Consider the following 16,757-nt stretch of genomic DNA (forward strand, 5'->3'; position numbering starts at 1 on the left):
TGGGATGCTCTCCTGGAGGTAGGTAGCCCAGGCTTGCCTGCTCGCTGGTTTTGAGTGAGCGGGACATCCCATTTCAGCCAGCAGGCTGGTGCCCGAAGAGTGTTGTGACCCCGTCCCCTAGGGGCCTGTGTCCCACTCCCGCCCCAGGGGGCCCGCATCAAACAAAACTCCAAAGCCACACGGGCGCTTTGGGAAATTTGACCCAGCTTACGGCGACGATAGTGTCATCCAGTGTGGCTGCCTCCGTAGCCCTCGGCCGGGGAACGTCACCCGGTGACTCCTGCCTCCGCCCATATCGGGCGGTCGAGCTAGGGAGCACTGTGAGAGAGCAGGACCCAGTCCTGAGCTGGCATGGGACTAGGGGCTTGTTTCTGGTCCTGGGTTCAAAATCCCAAGGTCGCCAGAGGAAGCGGAGACCAGTGATTTGGGCTTGGGCGAGCCGGGTGCCAGGCTTTGCTTTTCTGGTGGGATTTTAGGCTCCCCCTTTGCCTTCCCCCTGCCTCAGTTTCCCACCTGTACACGGAGCTAGTGGTGCTGCCCTGCCTCCTGCGGGGCTGTGAGGAGAATGAGTCGCCCGGCTCCTCTGGGGATGGGGGCCGCACCAGTGACTAATCTGCCCTTGGGGCTGGGGAGAAGGACTGGGGAGCAGCCCAGTTACTCTGAGAGCTTGAGGCAAAGGGCTGGGCGAGACGGACCCTGCTTGGGGTCAGGGTGCTGGGGACGGGAGGGGGGGAGAGGGACCTGGAGCTGGGGGAGGGGGATGGGGCCTGTGGGAATGGAGGGGAGGGAGGTGCCCTGGGCTGGCATGGGGGGGCAGGAGAGCAGGGGGTGGGTGGAGGGAAGGCACATTGGGCTGGGGGGAGGGAGGTGCCCTGGGCTGGAATGGGGGGGCAGGAGAGCAGGGGGTGGGTGGAGGGAAGGCACATTGGGCTGGGGGGAGGGAGGTGCCCTGGGCTGGGGGGAAGGTGCCGTAGGGGCCAGAGGACGTGCCTGGGGCTGGGGAGGAACTAGGGGGGTGCCCTGGGCTGGGGGGAGGAAGCATGGATGGGAGATGCCCTGGGGGGGGGAGGGCGAGGTGCCTTGGGTTTGGGGGGAGCTGCCGGGGGGGCGGATGAACGGGGGGGGTGCTTGGGTTTAGGGGGGAGGTGCCCTGGGCTGGGGAGAACCGGGGGGAGGGGCAGGTGCCGGGGGTGGGAGGAACTGGGGGCAGTGCCTGGGGGTGCGGGGAGGTGCCGGGGGGGGACGTGCCCTGGGCCGGGGGGGCGGGGAGCAGCGCGCAGGCCCCTGCACCGCAGTGTGACTGGAAACCCTGATTAGCGCCCGGAGCAGGGGCCGGGCGGGAGCGGGGTGCGGGGGGGTCGGGCTCCTGGCGGGGGGGCGGCGGAAGAGGGAAGGGAGCAGCGTCGGGGGGGGTGGGGGGACGGAGGCGCGTTGTGTCGTCGGAAGACGGGCAGGATCCGGGGTCGTAGCGGGGGGAAGAAGCAGGATCCGAGGGACCAGGGCTGGGGGGGGCCACTCCGCTGCCTCCCCCCAACAAGGTGCTGATTTCTGCATCCCCCCCTCCCCGCATCCCTCCTTCCCCCCCCGCATCCCCCTTCCTGCATCCTTCCCTCCATCCCTCCTTCCTGCATCCTTCCCTCCTTCCTTCCCCGCATCCCCCCTTCCTTCCCCCCGCCGCCCTCCGGCTCGGAGCGCCCCCCCGAGCCATGCGAGGAGCTGGGGGGGGGAAGATGAGCGCGGCCCATGCCGACCCATTGAGCTGGGGGGGAAGGGGGATTTCTCCTTCCCTTTTCCCTGCATTGAAGCCCCTTCCCCCACTGATCCGTCCCCCCGTTTCCTCTTTCTCCCCCCCACCCCACCTCCCCCTCCCAGGCTGGTATCTTCTCCGGGGGGGGGCAGGGCTGAGGGGAGGGGGGCTGATAGGCCCCAGAATAGCACGTGTGTCTGTGAGAGAGAGATTAATGGGTTTGCGGTCAGACTGTTCTGGGGTGTGTGTGTGTGTGTGTGTGTGTGCATTGGGGCTGGGGGGGTAGGCTGTGTGGGGTGGGGGAGGGACTGTGCATTGGGGCTGGGGGTGTAGGCTGTGTGGAGTGGGGGAGGGGCTGTGCATTGAGGTTGGGGGGTGTAGGCTGTGTGGGGTGGGGGAGGGGCTGTGCATTGGGGCTGGGGGGTGTAGGCTGCGTGGGGTGGGGGAGGGGCTGTGCATTGGGGCTGGGGGGGTAGGCTGTGTGGGGTGAGGGAGGGGCTGTGCATAGGGGCTGGGGGGTGTAGGCTGCGTGGGGTGGGGGAGGGGCTGTGCATTGGGGCTGGGGGGTGTAAGCTGTGGGGTGGGGGAGGGGCTGTGCATTGGGGTTGGGGGGTGTAGGCTGTGTGGGATGGGGAGGAGCTGTGCATTGGGGCTGGGGGGTGTAGGCTGTGTGGGGTGGGGGGAGAGGCTGTGCATTGGGGTTGGGGGGTGTATCCTGTGTGGGATGGGGAGGGGCTGTGCATTGGGGTTGGGGGGTGTAGGCTGTGTGGGTGGGAGAGGGGCTGTGCATTGGGGGTGGGGGGTGTAGGCTGTGTGGGGTAGGGGGAGAGGCTGTGCATTGGGGTGGGGGAGTGTAGGCTGTGTGGGGTGGGGGAGGGGCTGTGCATTGGGGATGGGGGGTGTAGGCTGCGAGGGGTGGGGGAGGGGCTGTGCATTGGGGATGGGGGGGTAGGCTGTGTGGGGTGGGGGGAGGGGCTGTGCATTGGGGTGGGGGTGTAGGCTGTGTGGGGTGGGGGGAGGGACTGCATATAGGTGCTGGGGGGCTTAGGCTGTGTGGGGTGGGGGAGGACCTGTGCATTGGGGTTGGGGGTGTGGGCTGGGGTGGGGGAGGGTCTATATATGGGGGATGGGGTGGGCAGGTGTAGGCTGGTTGGGAAGGGGACACGTCTGTACAGTGGATGTGGGGAGGAGTGTATTGGGGATGGAGGGTGTGGGGCCTGTACGGGGGGGCAGAGGGGAAGTGTATTGGGATCAGGGTCCCCTGTGGGGGGGACAACAGGTGGATATTTGGGGCAGGGCACGTCTGTGGGGTTCAGAGGGAGTGCAGGAAGCATGGATTTGCTGCCGGGGGGCAGTTGCTCCCCCACAAAGCCCTCCCTCAGGAACACAGCCCACATGAGCATCTGCCCTTTCAAAATGGGTTGGGAGGGGGACAGGGATGTTCCCCCAGTGGGGGATGAGGGGGGACGGGGGGCTCTGTCCTGCGCTCCATGGGGCGCTAGCTGGCAGCACAGAGAGCGCGGGGCAGATTCTTTGTAGCTTCACCGAGCACTCGCTGGGGCTGGTATCGCATTTTCGGAGGGCGAGTGTCTGATCTCGGATGGGGGGGCACGTCCAGGCAGCAGCGGGGGGACCCTGATCTCGGGGCGCTGTGCGCTAACTGCAGTTTGGGATCCTGCAGAGGAGTCGGATGCGAGACTAGATCCTAGTGCAGGCCCCGGTGCTGCTCGGAGCGAGGGGGCGGTGGGGGGCAGAGTTAACTTCCTATTATTAACCCTGGAATTCCCTCACCTTTTGTGGGTTTGACTTTGCCGCCGTAACGCTCGTCGACGTGGTTCTTTGCCTTTAATTTGCTAGGTTGTTAAAAATAAACGGAGGTGTGGGGAGGAAATAGAAATTTCATCCTGTGGGCTGGGACCTTTGACCTCCACTCCTGGGTTCGGCTGCAGATTCTGGAGAGGTCGCCCTGTTCTCCTGCCCCCCTGCTCCTCTCCCCTCTGCCTCCCAGCCGGTCACCCCGGGGCGAGGGCATCTGGGCTCTGAGTTCTGGTGCCTGGTGCCAGCCGCAGGGGCAGCTGTAGCGAGCCCAGCTGGGCAGCCTAGGGCCCTAGCCCCGCCCCTTCTGCCTGAAGCCCCGCCCCTTCTGTTGAGCCCCCCTCCCGTTGCTCAGAACCCCCGGCTGCCCTGCGGGCCAGTAAGTCCCTTAAGTTGATTTCGCCCCGGGCAGGAGTGTGCTCCGTGTGCATATTGGAGCTCTGTGGGGCGGGAGCATGCTCCGTGCAGCTTTCAGGGAGTCTGTGGGGTGGGAGCATGCTCCGTGCAGCTTTCAGGGCACTCTGTGGGGCGGGAGCATGCTCCGTGCAGCTTTCAGGGCACTCTGTGGGGAGGGAGCATGCTCCGTGCAGCTTTCAGGGAGCTCTGTGGGGCGGGGGCATGCTCCGTGCAGCTTTCAGGGAGCTCTGTGGGGCAGGAGCATGCTCCGTGCAGCTTTCAGGGCACTCTGTGGCGGGAGCATGCTCCGTGTGGTTGTGGAGCTCTGTGGGGCGGGAGCATGCTCCGTGCAGCTTTCAGGGCACTCTGTGGGGAGGGAGCATGCTCCGTGCAGCTTTCAGGGAGCTCTGTGGGGTGGGAGCATGCTCCGTGCAGCTTTCAGGGAGCTCTGTGGGGCGGAAGCATGCTCCGTTTAGCTTTCAGGGAGCTCTGTGGGGCGGGAGCATGCTCCGTGTGCTTGTTGGAGCTCTGTGGGGCGGGAGCATGCTCCGTGCAGCTTTCAGGGCACTCTGTGGGGCGGGAGCATGCTCCGTGCAGCTTTCAGGGCACTCTGTGGGGCGGGAGCATGCTCCGTGTGGTTGTTGGAGCTCTGTGGGGTGGGGGCATGCTCCATGCAGCTTTCAGGGCACTCTGTGGGGTGGGAGCATGCTCCGTGTGGTTGTTGGAGCTCTGTGGGGTGGGGGCATGCTCCATGCAGCTTTCAGGGCACTCTGTGGGGTGGGAGCATGCTCCGTGTGGTTGTTGGAGCTCTGTGGGGCGGGAGCATGCTCCGTGCAGCTTTCAGGGAGCTCTGTGGGGCGGGAGCATGTTCTGTGCAGCTTTCAGGGCACTCTGTGGGGCGGGAGCATGCTCCGTGCAGCTTTCAGGGTACTCTGTGGGGAGGGAGCATGCTCCGTGCAGCTTTCAGGGAGCTCTGTGGGGCGGGAGCATGCTCCGTGTGGTTGTTGGAGCTCTGTGGGGCGGGAGCATGCTCTGTGCAGCTTTCAGGGTACTCTGTGGGGAGGGAGCATGCTCCGTGCAGCTTTCAGGGAGTCTGTGGGGCGGGAGCATGCTCTGTGTGGTTGTTGGAGCTCTGTGGGGCGGGAGCATGCTCCGTGCAGCTTTCAGGGCACTCTGTGGGGCGGGAGCATGCTCTGTGTGGTTGTTGGAGCTCTGTGGGGCGGGAGCATACTCTGTGCAGACACCGTTTTTGGACAATTTAGCAGCCAGACACGGCCTTGAGAGAGGGTGCATGTGAGCCAGAGACACCTAATAAACTTTCTCTAAATTTAAGCCAATGATCCCCTTCCCGCCCCTGCAAAGACCCCCCCGCACACACACACAAAGAACACAAACACACAACCCCCCGCAAGAGTAAATGAGTGCAGGCGACTGTCCAGCCCCAGCGCAGGGCCCATCCGGTCTATAGCACTGAATGCAGTGCTGGCTTACCCACCATCTGGGCAGGGGGCGGACGTGGGCATTCGGTGCCAGCCACTCATGACCCTCCGAGACCGAGGTCGGGCTCTGGAGACCCGAGTGGCTGTACTGGCGGTGCTGAGGGAGACAGAGAGGGACCCAGACTTTCCCCCACCCCTGGTCTGACACCCCCTGTGCTGCGGAGGAGGATGAAAGTCTCGGGGAAGGAGAACATCTAGCTGGGGCAGAGGGAAGCAATCCGGTAGCTGGGACCCTCCTTCCAGATGATCACGGTGTCCTCTCACGCTGAGGCGAGGTAAGAGACAGGTAATACTCATGGGCGATTCGAGCATCAGAAATATAGAGAGTTGGGTTTGTGATGACCGGGAGAACTGCAGGGTGAATTGGCTGCTGGGTGTGAAGGTTGCGGACCTCTCGAGACATCTGGACGGACTCACGCGCGGTTCTGGGGAGGAGCCGGTGGTTGTGGTACATGTAGGTACTAACGACATGGGGAAGGGTAGGAGAGGCGTCCTGGAGACCAAATGTAGGCTGCTAGGTAAGACATCAAAGTCCAGGACCTCCACGGGCACATTCTCTGAAATGCTCCCGGTTCCACGCTCACGGCCAGTCAGACAGACCTGCAGGGTCTCAATGCGTGGATGAGACGATGGTGTAGGGAGGAGGGGTTTAGGTTTCTTAGGGAACTGGGGAACTTTTTGGGAAAGGAGGCACCTGTACAGGAAGCAGGGGCAGTTCTAGCTTTTTCGCCGCCCCAAGCACGGCAGCCAGGCTGCCTTCGGCGACGTGCCTGCGGGAGGTCCCCGGTCCCGCGGCTTCAGCGACGCGCCTGCGGGAGGTCCCCGGTCCCGCAGCTTCGACGACGCGCCTGCGGCAGGTCCCCGGTCCCGCAGCTTCGGCGACGCGCCTGTGGGAGGTCCCCGGTCCCGCGGCTTCGACGACGCGCCTGCGGGAGGTCCCTGGTCCTGCGGCTTTGGCGACGCGCCTGCGGGAGGTCCCCGGTCCCGCAGCTTCAGCGATGCACCTGCGGCAGGTCCCCGGTCCCGCAGCTTTGGCGACACGCCTGTGGGAGGTCCGTGGTCCCGCGGCTCCGCGGTTTCGACGACGCGCCTGCGGGAGGTCCCTGGTCCTGCGGCTTCGACGACGCGCCTGTGGGAGGTCCCTGGTCCCGCAGCTTCAGCGATGCGCCTGTGGCAGGTCCCCGGTCCCGCAGCTTTGGCGATGCGCCTGTGGGAGGTCCCCAGTCCCGTGGCTTTGGCGACGTGCCTGCGGGAGGTCCCTGGTGCTGCGGCTTCGGCTATGTGCCTGCGGGAGGTCCCCGGTCTCACGAAGTCCCCGGGCGATGCTCTGGAACTGCTCGCCACCAAGCCAGTCAGGACTTTGGGGAGCCTCCTCTCCCTTGGAGCAGACTTGTTCAGGGCAAGAAGCTCATACAGTCTTCACCTCCTGGGTCTCTCCTTGGAGCATTCAGCATCCTCTGCTCCTCCGTGCGCTTCCCACAGCGAGCCTACCTCAGTGGGGTCCTGGGGAAGCCACAGGGTCCTGCACCCCCACTCCGCAGTCAGACGTGACTCTCAGCCAGCCAGTAAAACAGAGGTTTATTTGATGACAGGAACAGGGTCTAAAACAGAGCTTTTAGATACAGCGATCTGGACCCCTCGGCCGGGTCCGTTCTGGGGGGCAGTGAGCCAGACCCCCCACGTCTGCACTTCACTCCTCGTCCCCAACCAGCTCCCAACTAACAAACCCCCCAGCCCCTCCTCTCTGCTCAGCTCCTTTCCCGGGCCAGGAGGTCACCTGATCCCTTTGTCTCCAACACCTTCAGCTGGCACCTTTGCAGAGGGGGGGCCCAGGCCATCAGTTGCCAGGAGACAGAGTGTCAGGCATTTAGGTGCACTGGCCCTTTACTCTGCCAGATACTTAAGAACTGCCATGGGGACACTGAGGCACCAGCACAGTATTCAGAGGAAACATTAAGAACATTCCTAGTCACCCGGTCCCGCGGATTTGGCGGCGCGCCTGCGAGAGGTCCCCGGTCCCGCGGCTTCAGCGACGCGCCTGCGGGAGGTCCCCGGTCCCGCGGATTTGGCGGCGCGCCTGCGAGAGGTCCTCGGTCCCGCAGCTTCGGCAGTGCGCCTGCGGGAGGTCCCCGGTCCCAGAGATTTGGTGGCTTGCCTGTGGGAGATCCCCAGTCCCGTGGCTTCGACGGCGCGCCTGTGGGAGGTCCTCCGGACCTGCGGCTTCGGCGTTCCCACCACCGAATTGCTGATGGATCTGCGGGACCACCAGACCTGCAGGCAAGCTGCCAAATCCGCGGGACCAGGCACCTCCCGCAGGCAAGCCACCGAAGGCAGCTTCACTGCCACCCTCACAGCGACCAGCAGCGCTCCCCCTGCAGCTTGCTACCCCAGGCACACTCTTGGAGCGCTGGTTCCTGGAGCCACGGCTGACAGGGAGGATGAACTCCACCTAAACCAAACTGGAGCCAGATTCCTGTCATGTCAAATTAAAAACTCCCTGAAGAGGGCTCCAAAGAGGATGGATCTAGACTGTTCTCAGTGGGGGAAGATGACAGAACAAGGAGCAATGGTCTCAGGTTGCAGTGGGGGAGGTCTAGGTTGGATATTAGGAAACACTATTTCACGAGGAGGGTGCTGAAGCACTGGAATGGGTTCCCTAGGGAGGTGGGGGAATCTCCATCCTTAGAGGTGTTTAAGGCCCGGCTTGACAAAGCCCTGGCTGGGATGATTTAGTTGGAGTTGGTCCTGCTTTGAGCAGGGCGTGGGACTAGAACCTCCTGAGGTCCCTTCCAACCCTGATCTTCTAAGAGTCCAGAGGAGTTTTGACACTAAGGGCCGACGAAAGCGAGGTGCATGGGGTTGGATGGACACACCCTTAGGGGATGAGTCATGAAAAGGGAATCTCTCGCTCCTAGTAAGGAGGAGAGGAGAGAAGTTGATAAAGAACAGGTCGGAACTGAAGACAAACCGTCAAACGTGAGTGTCCCCTTTGATTACCCCACAGGAAGGCAGGCAAGTAAATATCGACCCATCTGATCAATGCAAGGACTCTAAATACTAAACGGGGTGAAGTTAAGTGCCTGGCGCTGTGAGGCGATTGATGTACCAGGAACTTGGTGGATTGACGCTAATCCCTGCGGCATGGGAAGAGCGATTAAAAGTATCTCAGAATGACAGAGTGGGTGGCGCTGGTGGGGGGTGGGGCGGCGCTACACGTGAAAGAAAACATCAAGTCATATAGTACATGAATCAAAGTGTCCCATCGAATCTATATCGATAGCAATTCTCTGCTTGAATAACAAGCGTACAGCCGCAGGACTATACGACTGACCACCTACCAGGAGGGTGATAGTGACTCAGGGAGATTAGAAGGGGGATTTCAGCTAGCCCCAGACTGACTGGGCACATGCTCCCTCAGCCCGGGAGGCAGAGAGAAAATTTCTAGACACCCTAAATGACAACTTCTTGGAGCAGCTGGGCCGGGGACCCACCAGGGGAGAGGCGATTCTTCATTTAGATCTAAGGATCTGGTCCAAGAGGTGAGTGTCGCTAAACCACTCGATAACAGCGATGAAATGGACTTAAATTTCACATCCTTGTAGGGGGGAAATACGAAAATAAAAAGCACCTCAGTCGTATATAACTTCAAAAAGGAGAATTACGCAAAAGCGAGGAGGCTAATTAAATAGAAATGAAAAGGGACAGTCGCCAGGGTGAAATGCCTGCAAGCTGCATGGAAAACCCCAACAACCCAGCATAAAAGAGGCTTAAACTGTATATATATCTCAGACTTAAACACACCCTCTCTCTCTGAGGAGCAAAACAGTAAATAAATAAATGCTGCCACGGTTAAACAACAGAGTCAGAGAGGCTATTAGAGACAAGGAGACATCTTTTGAAAATTGGAAGTCAAGTGCTCCTGAGGAAAAGAGAAAGGAACAAGAAACTCGGTGTCCAGTCAAGTATAAAAGTATAATTAGGCAGGCCAAAAAAGAATTTGAACAGCAACTAGCAAAAGATGCAAAAATTAAAACTAAAATAAAAATCTTTGCTGTAAGTACATCAGAAGGAGGAAGCCTGGACAATCGAGGGGCTAAAGGAGTGCTCAAGGAAAACGAGACTGTTCTGGGAAAGCTCAATGAATTCTTTCCATCGGTTTTTGCTGCAGAGGGTCTGGGGCTGATTCCCACACCTGAGCTATTCTTTTAAGGTGACAGACCCGAGGAACTGTACCAGATTGACCTGCCAGTAGAGGTGGTTTTGGAACAATTCAATAAATTAGACAGCAGTAGGTTTGGATGGTATCACCCATGAGTTCGTCAGAAAGTCAAATAGGAAAGTGCAGACGTACTAACTGCGGTATGTAACCTATTGCTGAAATCGGTCTCTGTACCAGACGACTGGCAGATAGCTATTGTAACACTGATTTTAAAAAGTGGCTCCAGAGGTGATCCTGGCAATTACAGGCTGATAAGCCTCACTTCAGTACCAGGCAAATTTGATTAAAACTCTAGTAAAGAACAAAATTACCAGACACATGGATGAACATGATTTGTAGGGGAAAGAGTCAACACAGCTTTTGTAAGTGGAAATCACGCCTCACCAATCTACTAGAATTCTTTGAGGGGGGTCAACCCATGTGGCCCAGGGGGATCTGGTGGCTATGGTGTACTTAGACCAGGAGTCGGCAACCTTTCAGAAGTGCTGTGCCGAGTGTTCATTCATTCACTCTAATTTACGGTTTCACATGTCAGTGATACATTTAAATGTTTTTAGAAGGTCTCTTTCTAGAAGTCTATAATATAGAACTAAATTATTGTTGTATGTAAAGTAAATAAGGTTTTTAAAATGTTTAAGAAGCTTCATTTAAAATTAAATTAAAATGCAGAGCCCCCCGGCCCGGTGGCCAGGACCCGGGCAGCGTGAGTGCCACTGAAAATCAGCTCGCGTGCCAGCTTCGGCACGTGTGCCATAGGTTGCCTACCCCTGACTTAGACAGTCAGAAAGCCTTTGACAAGGTGCCTCACCAAAGGCTCTTAAGCAAAGAGCTGTCATGGGGGTAAGAGGGAAGGTCCTCTCATGGATCAGTAACTGGTTAAAAGATATGAAATAGGAGGTAGAAATAGTCAGTTTTCACAGTGGAGAGAAGTAAACAGTGGAGTCCTCCAAGGATCTGTACCGGGACCAGCGCTGCTTCGCGTACTTATAAATGAACAGGAAAAACGGGTGGCAAAGTTGGCAGATGACACAAAACTACTCATGATAGTTAAGTCCCAGGCAGACTGCGAAAAGCTACAAAAGGATCTCACGAAGCTGGGTGACTGGGCAAGACAATGGCAGATGAAATTCAGTGTTGATAAATGCAAAATACCCACGTTGGAAAACAGAATCCCAACGCCACATCCAAAACATCCACTCACTGCACAGCGGCCATCAAAAAAAGCAAACAATGTTGGGAACCATTAAGAAAGGGAGAGAGAATAAGACAGAAAAGGTCATATTGCCCCCCTATAAATCCATGGTACGCCCACACCTTGAACACTGGGGGCAGTTCTGGTCACCCCATCTCGAAGGATATATCAGAATTGGAAACTGTACAGAGAAGCGCCACAAAAATGATCAAGGGTGCAGAACGGCTTCCATGTGAGGCGAGATTGAAAAGACGGGGCCGGCTCAGCTTGGAAAAGAGGCGGCTAAGGGGGGATATGAGCGAGATCTGTAAAACCATGACTGGCGTGGAGCGAGGGAACTGGGAAGTGTTATTTCTTCTTCGAGTGATTGCTCATATCCATTCCAGTTAGGTTAGGTGTACGCGCCGCGCGTGCACATTCGTCGGAAAACTTTTACCCTAGCCACTCAGTGGGCCGGCAGGTCGCCCCCTAGAGTGGCGCCACCATGGCGCTCCATATATACTCCTGCCGGCCCACCCGCTCCTCAGTTCCTTCTTACCGCCCGTGTCGGTCGTTGGAACAGTGGAGCGCGGCTTAGCTGACCTCCACTTCCCTAGCTACTCGTTTTCTCGTATATAATTATGCAGTTATAACACTTTTATATATATATATTTGTATGGTTATACGTTTTTCCTTTGCTAACATGGTTAGTTTAGTTAGCGGGGTTCAGGAAGTAGCCCTTCCATGAGCCCAGTGCCGGAGCCATGCATGGCTCACCAGATTTTCAAAAGGGGCCCGGCTTACCAGAAGCCGCGGCCGAAGAGAGATCTACATGACTCCTGTTTGAAGAATCACACTTGACAGATAAGTGCCCCATTTGCAAGGCTTTTAAGCCGAGAACAAAAAGGTGCGGGACTTTCACTTGCCCCTCCACCTTGGGCGCGGAGCGATGTTCAAGCGGCGGGCAGAAGCGCCTCCTCGGCACCGGACCCCGCCGGTACCACCAAGGCCTTCCGGCACCGACCGTCGCCGGCACCGATGTCGACTCGGCACCGTTCCCTTCTTCCGAGGTCGAGAGAGTCTACGATTCCTGCTGGTGCCTGGCGGCTCCCCGGCACGCGCCGTGGTTGAGCCCCTGCTCCCGCTACTTCCGTGCCACCTGCATCGCAGCCAGAGAGCTCGCCTCAGTTGCGTTATCCGGCCTGCAGAGGCACCGATGACTTCGGCTCCGTCGATTCCAGTCCCCCAGGACCAGGGAATCCGGTGCCTGGCAGCTCCCCGGCTCGCGCCGTGGTAGAGCTTACTGCTCCTGCTGCTTCTGTGTCAGCTGCACCACAGCTAGACAGCTCGTCTAAGATGGCTCGCCCGGCGCCGACGACGTCGGCACCGTCGATCCCGGTCCCACGAGGGCCGTAGAATCCGGTGCCTGACGGCTCCCCGGCACGCGCCGTGGTTGAGCGTATTGCTCCTGCTGCTTCCGTGCCAGCGGCACCGCAGCCAGAGAGCTCGTCTAGTCGGATCGCCATGCGCTGACACCTACTACGGCACCGATGACGTCGTCACCGTCGATCCCGGTCCCTTAAGGGCCGTAGAATCCGGTGCCTGACGGCTCCCCGGCACGCGCCGTGGTTGAGCGTATTGCTCCTGCTGCTTCCGTGCCAGCGGCACCGCAGCCAGAGAGCTCGTCTAGTCGGATCGCCCGGCGCCGACGCCTGCTCCGGCACCGATGACGTCGTCACCGTCGATCCCGGTCCCACAAGGGCCGTGGAATCCGGTGCCTGACGGCTCCCCGGCACGCGCCGTGGTTGAGCGTTTGCTCCGGCTGCTTCCGTGCCAACGGCACCGCAGCCTGAGGGCTCGTCTACGTCGGATCGCCCGACACCGACACCTGCTGCGGCACCGATGGCGTCGGCACCGTCGATCCCGGTCCCACACGGGCCGTAGAATCCGGTGCCTGACGGCTCCCCGGCACGCGCCGTGGTTGAGCGTATTGCTCCGGCTGCTTCCGTGCCAACGGCACCGCAGCCAGAGCTCGTCTACGTTGGATCGCCCGGCACCGACACCTGCTGCGGCACCGATGACGTCGGCACCGTCGATCCCGGTCCCGCAAGGGCCATAGTATCCGGTGCCTGACGGCTCCCCGGCACGCGCCGTGGTTGAGCGTATTGCTCCGGCTGCTTCCGTGCCAACGGCACCGCAGCCAGAGCTCGTCTACGTCGGATCGCCCGGCACCGACACCTGCTGCGGCACCGATGACGTCGGCACCGTCGATCCCGGTCCCGCAAGGGCCATAGTATCCGGTGCCTGACAGCTCCCCGGCGCGCGCCGTGGTCGAGCTACTTCTCCGGCTGCTTCCGTGCCCACGGCACCGCGGCCAGAGGGCTAGTCTAAGTCGGATCGCCCGGCACCGACACCTGCTTCGGCACCGTCGATCCCGGTCCCGCAAGGGCCGTAGAATCCGGTGTCCGACGGCTCCCCGGCACGCGCCGTGGTTGAGCGTATTACTCCCGCTGCTTCAGTGCTGACGGCACCCCAGCCAGACGGCTTATCTAACTCGGTTCTCCCGGCACCGGCACCTACCGAAGCTCTGATGACCTCGGTACCATGGATCCCGGCCCCACGAGGGCCGTCGAATCCGGTGCCTGACAGCTCCCCAGTACGCACTGTGGTTGAGCCTGCTGTTCCCTGCGCGCCGGAGATGTTACCAACGGCGAGGGCTCTCAGTGCCATGACGGAGTCAGTGCTGCCTGACCCGGGCACCGCCGGTACGGGTAATACAGTCTCTTCAAGGGACTGTCCCCTGTCAGTACAGCAGAGCGGCACCGTCTATGATCACGGTCCCGCAGACGCGCCAAGTCCTGTCGGCACACCGGACACCACTGGCAGTCCCGGTACTGTTTTCCTCGGTACGGGTCACACTCACTGCACCGGTCGGTATCCCGTTCGCCGACCCGCTATCGGCACCGTTCCGACATCTGGCACCGGGGCAGGTACCTTGACTCCTGTAGCTCTTCTCCGAGCCTCGAGATCTCGGTCGACCTCCCGACACCGTTCTGGTTGCGGGTCTGGATCTCGTTCCAGGTACCGATACGCCTCCCGATGCCGGTCCCCGGTGCCGAGTTGGGCAAGGTCCGAGTGAGTCAGGGACTCGGCCCGTGCCCTCTTTTAGTACCTCCATGGCCGTCCGGACACGCATCCGTGTCACCCCATATGCGCGGATTTTATGCTCAGGACCACGATCCTGATATCATGGCCAGCGGGCGCCAGCCCCGAAGCGGAAAGAGCCTTGGCGAATGCAAGGTGTATTCTGCAGGGGCCCTGCACCTCTGGGGTGCGAAGCAACAAGCCTTGCTTAGCTGCGATACTTATAGCACCTGGGTGGAGGAGTTTCTCCCTCGAACCTCCCACCTAGAGTTCGCTGCCGTCTTGGAGGACGGGGGAAAGGATTTACCCTTTGTTGGTAAAGGCATCTTCGCGGCAGAGACAGCCCCAGACTGCGAAGCCTGCTGGACAATAGGGTCCTAATGCGTCTCAGCATGTATACGCCTGCGACCAAACGCAGGCCTTTATGGCCCCAGCCGCCATACTCTGTGCCTAGCCAGAGGCAGAACTCTGGAAAACGGCAAGGCCAAGGTGGTCGCAGACAAACGTCAGGCCCCCTAAAAAGCCAAAGTCGAGGTCCCTCGCAATTACCACTGGGACCAAAGACGGACCTTCCAAGGTTCACCGGAGGGCGGTGTACCAGTCGCAGGACGGGATCCTGATCCCGCTTTCTCCTGGCATGGCCCCAGTTACTTTTAGGTCGCTGGGTCCTGCGCACGATGGAGCATAGGTACCACCTTAAAATTGCTCCAGCCCTGTCCCCCTTCAGCGGACAAAAGGGGCTAGCGGTTTTACTCCCGTTATGCCCTAGTCCCCCACTCGACCACAGGTCAGACCTTCCTGGTCCTGCATGGACTCAACCGGTTTGGGATAAGGTTGAAGTTCTGCATGGTATCCCTGGGAACCATTATTCCATCCTTGCCTCCGGGGGGCTACTATGCCGCCCTGGATAGGAAGGACGCGTACTTTTGCAATGCCATCTTCCCTCCGCATGGGAGATGCCTCCGCTTTATAGCCAGCGGTGAATACTCCCGGTTTACGGCCATAGTCGCCGCCTACCGTAGCTATGTCGGATATGCGTTTTTCCGTATTGGGACGATTCGCTTATCCGAGGAGACTCTGACACACAACCCACTCAGCCGTGGGCATCGTCACGGTCTTATTCACAGATCAAGGCCTGATGATTACTATAGAGCAATCCACTCTGGTTCCCACGCAGAGGTTGGGCTTCCTAGGGGCTATCTTGGTCTCCTGCCTAGCCGGAGCCTGCTTATCGCAACTGCGGTTTTAGGCGATGGCATCAATCATCTGAGGTCTGAAGGCTTTCCCAACGACCTCAGCTCGTTCTTGTCTCAGTCTCCTGGGTCCATGGTTGCCCGCAAGTTTGTAACCAAACACGCCAAGCTCCGCCTCCGTCCTCTCCAAGTCTGGCCCACCTCGGCGTACCGCTTGGACAGGGAGCCAATGGTCATGGTAGTCACCGTTCCCTCGAACGCCTTAGGCTCCCTAGAGTGGTGGCTAACCCCCTCCTTGGTGTGGACAGGATGCGGTTTCATCCGCCCCAGCCCTCACTGCCCCTGACGGCGGACGCATCATCTCTCTGCTCGAGTGCTCATGGTCACCTCCGAGCTTAAGGCCTTCGGTCTTCTAGAGAGCTGGCATTCCTCATTAATGCCCCAAAAATCAGAGTAGTCCGCCTGGCGTGCCAGGGGTTCCAGCGGCAGCTGCGAGGCCGTTGTATCTCGGTGTTTACAGCCAACACAATGGCCAGGTGCTTCATAAGCATTCAGGGGGGACATAGTCCTCCCCCCTTTTTTGTCAGGAGGCCATCCATTTCCGGGTCTTTTGCATGGCCCGCTCGATGGAGCTGGCGACGTCCTTTCTCCCAGGCGTTCGGAACGTCTTATCTCTTTGACTCAGCAGGTCTTTCCTGTCTTACGAGTCATCACTCTGCCCCATGTGAGGCGTCCCGCTTTCCGGAAGTGGAAATGGTTCCTCACACAGACCTGTTCGCTCACCGCGAGTGCAGGAAATGCCAGGTGTCCTGCTCCTTCCAAGGTCTCTCCTCGGAATCGATCTTGGACGCATTCCTGATACCGTGGACCGGCCAACTGCATTATGCCTTCCCGCTGTTCCCACTGGTTCGTTACGTCCTGCTCAAATTCCGCAGGGGCGGAGCGTGCGTCATCATGATCACTCCAGAGTGGTCCAGGCAGCACTGACATACCACGTTGCTCGGCCTGTCAGCCCAGACCTCATCACTCAGGGCAATGACAGGCTTCGTCACTCGGACCTGCAGCCTCTTCGCCTCACGGTGGCTCCTGCGTACCTGAGTTGGGGTGACAGGCAGCCTTCCACCTGGTCAACGTACCGAGCCAGGTGGAAGCGTTTCCTTTACAGCTGCAGTACGCTCGATCTTGCTCCTGCTGAGGTCTCGATCCCCTCTTTCTGGCCTGCCTCTGGCCTTTAGCGGCAGGATCTGGCGGTATCATCGCTGAGGATACGCTCAGCAGCCGTCCCTACCTTCCAGCAGGCTAAGATGGACGTTCAGTGTCCCACGCTCTATGGGTTCGAGGTCCCTCAAGGGCTTGGAGCGCTTGCACCCTCGGGTGCGCCGCCCAGCCCCGCCCTGGGGCCTCAACCTAGTCTTGGCCAGACGGGTCTCTGAGATCAGAGCTCTTACGAAGGTTCCACAAAGACAAGGTGCAGTTGTGACCGCACCCGGCTTTCCTCCCTAAGGTGTTTTGGCCTTTCATGTTACCCACAGCTCAACGCAATGGGCATAACCTTTGCACTCCTTGGACATCT

The 16,757-nt window shown here is 59.7% G+C and overlaps 1 protein-coding gene across 4 annotated transcripts in view; it reads left to right on the forward strand.

Annotated features, from left to right (window-relative positions):
• Positions 1-16,757, forward strand: part of LRRC4B (leucine rich repeat containing 4B) — a 53,678-nt gene that overhangs the window by 25,543 nt on the left and 11,378 nt on the right. Inside the window, exon 1 of one of the 4 annotated variants that reach the window (XM_030545177.1) lies at positions 1,460-1,538. The exons of the other annotated variants lie outside the window; for them this stretch is intronic. The gene's annotated coding sequence lies outside the window, so the exon portion shown is untranslated. Of the gene's footprint in view, positions 1-1,459; positions 1,539-16,757 lie in introns of those variants that run through there. 4 annotated transcript variants of the gene reach the window in all.

Source organism: Gopherus evgoodei, unplaced genomic scaffold (assembly GCF_007399415.2).
Source record: "Gopherus evgoodei ecotype Sinaloan lineage unplaced genomic scaffold, rGopEvg1_v1.p scaffold_35_arrow_ctg1, whole genome shotgun sequence".
In the NCBI taxonomy this organism is placed as follows: domain Eukaryota; kingdom Metazoa; phylum Chordata; order Testudines; family Testudinidae; genus Gopherus; species Gopherus evgoodei.